General features: G+C 37.6%; 1 protein-coding gene across 1 annotated transcript in view; it reads right to left on the minus strand.

The window, feature by feature from the left end:
- Nucleotides 1-8,156, minus strand: part of LOC106084433 (talin-2) — a 96,351-nt gene extending 88,195 nt beyond the window's left edge. The window contains exon 1 of the mRNA XM_059361661.1: nucleotides 8,068-8,156. The gene's annotated coding sequence lies outside the window, so the exon portion shown is untranslated. The remainder of the gene's footprint in view (nucleotides 1-8,067) is intronic.
- Between the last annotated feature and the right edge of the window lie 1,113 nt (nucleotides 8,157-9,269).

Genomic DNA, 9,269 nt, shown 5'->3' on the forward strand with positions numbered 1-9,269 from the left:
TTATGCTATTTGATTTTATATTTAATTACGTAAACATTAACTAATAATGAATAGACTTCTTGAAAACATACAGCCCCAAAAGCTGAAAAAGGCAGTCGAAAGTTTGCCCTAAGCTGGAATTTTTTTGAGCCAGCTAGGCTCAAAACTTTAATATTTTCTTGAAACCCCAGAATTCCAATGTTTTCTTAGCACTATATGTGCAGTTAAAATTTATGGTTTATTATTATATTTAATCCCAAGATATCGGTAATTAACCAGTACAACTTTGCACTAGAATTTTATCTGGTAGAAGATTGCACTGGAATTTTATCCAGCCCATCCATCAAGTACATCTGGATTGCACTGGATGGAACTGAAATAATAAACGGAAAATATAAGCCATTGTGATTTATCGTTAAGGTTTATATCCATCACTTTTTATGAAACTCTTACTCTTAAGCCGAGTTTGCATGGCACATCATGATTGTACTCATCGTATTTACGTTTGTTTACAGCTTTTGCCTAAAACGGTACATTGATTTTTTCTTTTCTTTGATTTTACTTATTTTTTCATACTTTACTTTTTATTTCTTAACCTTATTTTGTCACAGAAGGTGTTTTTCAATATCTGTCAATTAATGATCAAACATTTTTTTGTAAACGGTAATCGATAGGTAATCATTCATCGTCAGATCATACGTCAGATGTGCCATGTAAACTCAGCATTACACTCTAACTCAGAAAAAGCGATAAAAGAAACGTAACAACAATATTACATTGACATCCATTCGAGATAGAGCTAGCAAACTATCGGTTTCGATATTTCTAAAAATAAATATCATAGTATCGATACCATCGATAATTTTATATCACCTATGTTTAAAATGAAAATGAGAAGTAAAATCAGGATAGCAGTTTATAAAGAGGCAATATCAATGCATAGACCGATTAAACCCAAATTTAATAAAGTCAGTTGCAAATGATGAAAATAATTGCATAAAATGTTAGCCTAATCGGATGAAAATGGCGCCATCTATTGGTCCAAGAAGTTATAGCGGGTGATTTAATAAAGAAGCTTTATTAGGTTATGGGCCCGATTAGAAAGATACTTGAAATACTCAATTAGAAGGACAATTGAAAAATGTATGACTATTTTTTATTCAATTTTGCATCGAAAATATCGATGGCACTATCGATATTTTATTTATTGTCCACATATCGATTAATATTTTCCCTATCGATAAGTTCAATTGTTTGCAAAATTTAACAAAAATAAGACATCCGACACTGAATGAGTTTTACAAGATTCATTGCGTCTATAGAGCGCGAAAATTTCGTCCGATTGGGCTAAAATTTTGTACAATGATTTCTTACATGACTTCCAACAAACTTAAAGTAAAATTAAATTTGGTTTCATTGGGTTTGTGCATATTGCTTTTATATAAATCGATCTTCTGATTTAAACTTCTCATTTTCGTTTGAAATATAGATGTTGGGAAATTAAGGATAGTATCGATATCGATATTTTTTATTAGAAATATTGGAGATATCGAATGCAAAAATGTAGTATCGATATCGATATTTTTTATTAGAAATATTGGAGATATCGAATGCAAAAATGTACACAGCCGATTGAAACTAGCCAAATCAAATTCATTAGTCATTTTACGTTCGCTTCAAAATTTTCTCTTCTCTTAATTTTTTTCGTTTAGTTCTAATCTTTGCACCTACTAGGTGCCTAATACATCTATTTATATTGAACATCGGCACGGGAAAGCTGCGAGCTGCCGGGAACGTCCACAGGTTGCGGGTAATGGAATGCTCCATACGGAGTAGCTGCAACGGCTGTCGCGTACAATCAGCGGTATCGAGCGGAGAGTCTCAGTGGGAGGCCGGGCGACACCGGCTCTTACACAAATACCGAGTGCCTATGATGCTCGATATGACAAGGCGGGTTATTGGTGCCTTTAAATAACCAATGACCACCCTGTTCCCGCAGCGATTGGTCCTTTGGACCGGCATGAGTTTGCTCACCTACAGGAGCTTGACGAGGATCGCCATCTCCACATCAATATGTGGCCACAACGACAACATCGGTGATTCTAACCAGTATACTAAAATATGATAAGTAAAATACCTATAATATTTTTTGTGTTTAAATTTTCAATATGTTTATCTACTATTTTATGGCTGATACTATGTTCGTATTTCACCGTTAAAAAACCATGTTTTCGCGATTACGTTTTTGAAACGCCACACAAATAGCAATGATAAAATAACAATTGTATTGAATTTTTACTACCTATTAGTGATGAAGGAATATTCCACTGAAACCAGCCAGTTTTTTTTTTTTGAAATCTGCTTTCTAAAAAAGTAATCTGACGAACGAAAAGCGAATATAGTACCAGCTTTTAAACTGTTTATTTGTGTGGCAACACTGATTACGACATAAGTAAATATCATTGACACAACCAATAACAACGCTATACACTTGTGAATGGGTTTCAAGGCACACAAACATAAATAAAGTGCAATGCAACAATGCAAAGAGACACAAATGTAGGTACATACATCGTATTTTTTTTATAATTCCAAACACAGATCTCAAGTGGTGGCATGCTTAGAAAATGTGTGGCAAATGTGAATAGGAACAACACCCACAGCAATATAGCATAGATTCCACTAATGCTTGCTGATGGCAGACCAGCTAGTTGGCATCTGAAAACTATAACAAATTTCTTCAAAGAATTTAATGCCTTATTTGTATTGTGAATTTTCCAAATGCTGCAGTCGAAACAAATATCCCACAAACATCACATCATCGCCACAAAAAACAAGCGAAAAGAAAACAGCAAAAAAACAATGAAACCGAAAATCCATATGTTGCTCGTAATTATCATCACCGACGGCCAAAAAAAAAAAACACCACGACTACGCGCACACACACACGGAAACGCAAGGTAAATTCTGAGACGGCAATAATTAAAGATCTACACAAGGCTGGGGAAGAAGGGGGAGGGAGGACACAGGCGTATGAGGTGGGTGTTTGGTTGACTGAATAAAGTTGCTTACGGGTAGCACAGTAGGCAATGCGTACATAAATATATTATCGAACGCCTTTACCGCCCTCCACCCAACTTCAAACCGCTGCCCTCTTTCAACACAAACAGCCTTTAGTTAGGCTATGGCTATTTTTGTTATTTATTTTTAATTGCTCTCTAGCAACAACTCCACACCACACCGCGTACCGCGCGAACCAACCGTGTATTCATCACTCATACATTTTTCACTGAACGTTTCTATTTTTTCGCCGCCTTTTTCCGCTAATTTTTACTTACGAGTACCTTAAGTAGCAGACTACACAAAACTAACTGAATCAACAGTGTGCTGAACTAAGCTCCACCAATGGGTCGGTCGCTCATAGCCTTAATGACAAATAAAATATATACAGAGAACACAGACATCAGTCATTGAATATACTCTCGTCACCTCTCTCCCTATGGCAAAACACATATGGATGATTCTTTGGAGAATATCAAAGATACAACAATAAAATGTCCCAATATGTAGTGCTCTCTTTAGCTCTCTTGTTGGCACAAAGATATTCCCACGATATTGTTGCTCAGAGCCGGGCAGCCACGGTTCTCAGGGCATCTGTTTTTTGATTTCTTGTTGTTGTTTTCTTTACATTTGATCTCTGTAAACAATCATGATGACGATTTTAAAGATCATTTGTTATGCTCAGCAAAGCAATTGGAGCATATGATAAACATACAAATTCATATATGTGCATAACAAATGCGCAAGGAGAACCAACCAAGCAACGTAATATACGCATACGTATGTATGTACATATGTACAGCAATATGAGATAATATAAAAAATGTAGATAATATAAAAACACTAGATAACTACCTATTATTGGAATAAGATATTGCAAAATAAGAATTGCCAGTGCACAGGAAAAAAAATTGATAAAAACATATTTGTCTCTTAGCAAAATTAAAATACTTTGAAAAGGAGCAATTCAAAAATGGTTTTGTTTTGGGTCAAAATATCTATGTATAGTGGTGGAAAAAATAATAGGGACAAGAGTTACTTAGAATAATATTGCATAAAAAGTGTAAGAAAACATGATGACTTCTGTATAAAGCTGAACCTGAATATTCGTGTTGGGCTTTGGACGGAGAACATAAATTTGATATAAAATATAATATGATTCACGGATACTCGTTATCCTGTTTTTTGGTAAATTCTCTTGAATTAATAATGGGGACATAGGATACTGAAACCTGGAAATGACTCTAGTAAGGGGGAGTGGTTCAGACCGATCTCCCATTTCTCACCAGTAGCCAATATGCTTGGGGGACAACTCCTCCCAATCCTCGTTGGATTATTTTCATTCGCCGAGCATCAGCATGGATTTTGCCCTCCCCCGGCAAACCAGAGTAGTTCTGGCTCATTACGTTCCGGCAGATGCAGTCACTTCAACTCCTACAGAGGAAGGTTTGATGCCGGCGTGCAAGATGTATATCCCAATTGTAACTAGGGACCACACGATACACGTCACCTGTTTAACTGCCCAGTCAGACCCACTCGACTCAGACCCAGATCCCTGTGGACGCACCCCATCTTATTCGCAGAGTTCCTGGGTCTTGACACTCAGAAGAATCAAGCAAGCGTAAGATAGAACACAACAAACTGCTACAACAACAACAACATCAACCCAAGTTATGTGATAGGACGATCCTCGCGGCACTAACCTATCGAAGCTATTCGACACGGTCAGCCATGCCAAACTATTTGAGGACATCGCCAATACGTCCCTCCAGCCAGGCCTGAAACGCTGTGTCGCGAATTATCTATAGCCAGTTATTTATGGAATTTAGAGATAAGAAGTTGAAGCATCGTAGAGTGAAACAGGGAGTTACCCAAGGCGGGGTAATATCTCCGTCGCTGTTTAACCTCTATCTATCCTTCATTCCACCGCCTCCAGATGGCACAGAGATCGTATCATATGCGAACGATTGTACGAACATGACATAAGGCCTCCGCCTATTGCAGACATCTGCGATAGATTAAACGTCTACCTCAACGAACCGTTTATTTCACTGCAAAGAATCTGAACATATCTGCCCCCAAATCTTCAGCTGAATTTGATAGACGATGGAGTAACGATTCCGACCATCATGTGCCTCAAAATTCTTGCTTACATATTTTACAACTTCTTCTCACATGCGATAAAATCAAAAGTAGAAACAAGGTCCTCTAGTCACTTGCCGGCAGCATTTGGGATGCTGACAAAGAAACCTTGTTGATCACGTACCAAGCAATTGGTCGCCAGAATGGTCACGTCAGCTTTGTGACACGCAGTGGAATTATATTCAGATCTGCCACAATGCCGCTCTTCGAACTATGACGGGCTGTCTCCTCAGTTCTCACGTGAACCACCTCCATCAGGAGACAAAAATCCTACCCGTGCGAAGACATAGTTACATGTTGTGTAAACAATTCCTTCGTGGCTGTTATCGCAGAGGCCATCCAAATCATCATCTTGTGGATAGGTATTCACCGCCCAGAAGCCTAAAGGTAGATCTACATGATGAAGAGCGTGAGGTCCAGCGTTACTAGGGGGGTGAGACAACATTCACGCAGTCACGGTAGCAGATGCGGTGAATAGCTGCCAGGTTAATGTGGTCCTTGGAAAACGATCGCCTCCTATTGCAACTGAAGAAATCGACATCCCCGGCAGATGCAGCCGCCACAATTCCTACACAGCAAGGATTGATGGCAACGTGCAGGATGTATGTCCCGACTGTGAGCAGGGACCACTAGCTGTCTCCTCAGATCTTCATGTATTATGAAGGATTTTTTAGACATCCGACAGCTTTCATTTGATTTTGGTTTTGTATTTCATAATGAATGTACAAATGGCTGTCCTTCGCTGCAAATGCTGCAAAGTGGTCGAAAATTTTAGGTCTCAGTTCGAATTTTTTCGAGCTTCCCTCAGCGTTCAATCGCCCAATTTGAATGAAGCTAACATCCTTTTTGTAGTATCCGAACGAGGTGATGCAGAGCTACGCATTTAGAGAAGTGACTGGAGCGCCGTCAAATCGAACCAAGATGGGATGCGAGACAAGTAAACGCGGGAAAGGCGTGGTAACATCTGCAGTTTCAGTTTCAACTTGCCAGTTGAAGCTTTTTCAGTGGAGGATTTCTCCTGCAGGATTTCTACACCGTCCGAAGACCGTCACATAAAATGTGGCTACAACAACAACAATGAAGTGAATCTACTACGACTTACCGGTCCACAAATCAATATTTCTGATATAAGCGCCAATGTGTCCCGTCTGTAATCAGTCAATCCTGATTCAACTTTCAGCTAATCTTACTCAATTTACAAACAGATTACTCTGGATACATTTGACGATCATATTCGGTTCCAACTTTAAATGAAGACACAGCGCCCCATAACAACAAGAACGGGGTAAACCTTTGGTGACTGTGTTGCATTCGATGCGAAGTTGCATTCTAACGCTTGATAAGTGTTGTTTGTAGGTTATCCTCTTAAATAGCCGGATTTAATCTATTTTAGTAATTTTTTCATAAAAATATCTTTCTCGAGTTAGAAAAGTGCTATATTAGCGTCTGTATTGTCTACGATCACATTCCTAGGGTGTCCCAACCAAATGCATCGGTGTTTATCTAACTTTTTCTGCAAACAGCTTTGCCCACTTTTATAATCGATTAACTCGTTCTGGTTACATTACAAACATTTAAAAAAGTTTTCCTCATTTCTCAATGCAAACAACGTACTGTGTACGCATGAGTCCATCAAAAGCAGCCACATTTAGCACTTTCTTACTATCGCTTTTCATAACCATAATTTGAAGTGGAAAGAAAACGTCACAAACATTCAGAAAGGAAACAGTAAGCCATAACCATAGTCAACTTAAATTGGTATGGTTACAAAAGAAAGTCATTGGGCCACATTGGGTGGCACTAGCCGCCACCACCCATCAATCGCATCGAGAAACACTTACATGCTAAGCAATGCAAGCCACATTGGTAGTCACCCACTCATTCAAGTGCATTTAAAATTCAATAGTTAGGCTTGCACTAAAGAGCGCTGTTGTGGCCATCTTATTACCACATTTCCATGTTGTTTGCTATCAATTGAAGCCGGGCCCTGCAAACAACAAATACTTTTATATGTGATTTGCATGAAAATGAAATACCAGGGAAAAATTTTTTTCCTAAATGGCCATATTTGTTGTGCTTTTTATTGCTGTTGCCGTATATCTCCATTGTTTTATGGGTTTCTTCCTTTGGGCACTTTTTTTTTGCACACACAAATAATAAGCGTAAATTATGGATATCGCCATTCTTTAGATGGTGGCGTCAACGATGACTCCCTATGTGCCTTTTTGTCACCAGTTTCCCTCCTAGAACCTCAACAGAAACAATAGCAAACCCCGCTGTCACCGTCATACTATTAACATACCCACCAAGCAACCACAAAAAAATTGTAGCGCTCATAAATGTTTTAATCATATTTTCTTTCCTTCTTTCTGTCCAATTTTGGATTTCGTCATATGCATAAAAAAACACCCAACGGGCTGGACATTTGAGAGGTGTCTTTGTGTGAGGGCGTATGTGAATCTTTTTTTTTGTCATTATGATGTGCGAGGAGTGTGTAGTTAAAATTGGGATGTTAATGGTTGTAGTTGGCGTTTACCTCACCCTTAATTAGCTGGCATAAAGCTAATCTCTACGCCAAGCACTTTTTTGGTATCCAAAACTTGTTACATTATTTCAATTCTCACACTTTTTTCGTACTTTTAATCTAAGCATATTAATTATTATTTTATTTTTCTTTCAGTTAGGTTTTATCTTTGTTTTTTCATGCGGGCGGGGAATTCTTTCCACTTTTATCACAACCAAGCAACAACAATAAGAATGACTGAATGACTCGTTTAACTACTGCAGGTGATGATGTTCCTTTGAAATTTCATTAGTATTTAGCATTGTTCTGGCCTAATTTCTATTGCATGCTGTTCCCCTTATGTCGAAGAAACTTAAACTCACTTTTATTTTTAAATAACACACAAATTTGTTGCAGTTTAAATAAAACACAATTTAGTTCGTTTAGTGAGAAAAAAACACTGACTTTCGACTAATCGATTAATCGACTTTTTGTGTAAAAAAGTCGAAGTCGACTTTCACTGAATAAAAAGTCAAATAATCGATTTAGAGTCGAATAGTCGAAAAGAAAACAGCACGGAGCTCAAAGAGGATTGACAACTAATTTTGACAGCAAATGTCAAGCTTATAGGCGTCGGTAATTATTTTATTTTTCTTCAAAGCAAGCAGCTTTGCCGAAAAAGAAAAAAAACAAACAAATTTACAGCAAAAAGAAAAGAAATAAAAAAGATACACATTTTGGAAGCTAAGACTACCAAGACACTATATAAGAGCATTACACAATAGTTTCCTTCACGGGCAAGAAAATAATGGATATTTAGAAAATGCAAATCAAGCAAACTGCATGCCATTGAGAGCAGAACTCAGCTGGTGATTTATGACCATAAAATTCGCAATATGTAAAGCCCAAGAAGGCCACCATAGTGAAATCGCTCTTTTTCTTAGTTTACCGTCTTTTTGTCCCAACACATCATGGACACTTTCTATGACCCTACTTGCAATGAATGTCGGTAGTCAATAAAAAAGTCCACATGAATAATTCTAACTTATTTAGGTAAGAAATAGGCTCTGTAGGTGTTTTTGAAGTCACATTGGAGATCGATTCAAAGCGAAATCGCTTAAGAATCGTGACTTTTTAGTGCTCTACACTTTAAATCTTTGGAGATCGGGCTATGGACTGGTTTAAGTCATGCATTTCATTGACGTTCAAACTTCTAAAGGCGATATTACACGGTATGTAAGTGTCTTGTGATATGTCAAACTTAGCTTATGTAGATTTGTACATGTCGTGTGATACAATTGAAAATCACTTTTGAAATAGTACATGTTCTTTTTTCGTTTCCACAACTTCATGATTAAACAGCTTTTTCACAACTTGAACAATTTATACGCATAAAGAAATCAGCTTTTGCTCACATTTTTAGGTTATGTCATACGAAACTAACATACAGGTGTGAATCGTATGTAAATTGAGAATTTTGACAAACATTTTAAATTACACGTGAATACAAAAAGTGACATGTCATAAGACAACAACATGTTAATGAAACTCGAATGCGAACATTTTCAGGAGGTCGGTAGTTGGT

The sequence above is a fragment of the Stomoxys calcitrans genome, chromosome 1 (assembly GCF_963082655.1).
Source record: "Stomoxys calcitrans chromosome 1, idStoCalc2.1, whole genome shotgun sequence".
NCBI lineage: Eukaryota > Metazoa > Arthropoda > Insecta > Diptera > Muscidae > Stomoxys > Stomoxys calcitrans.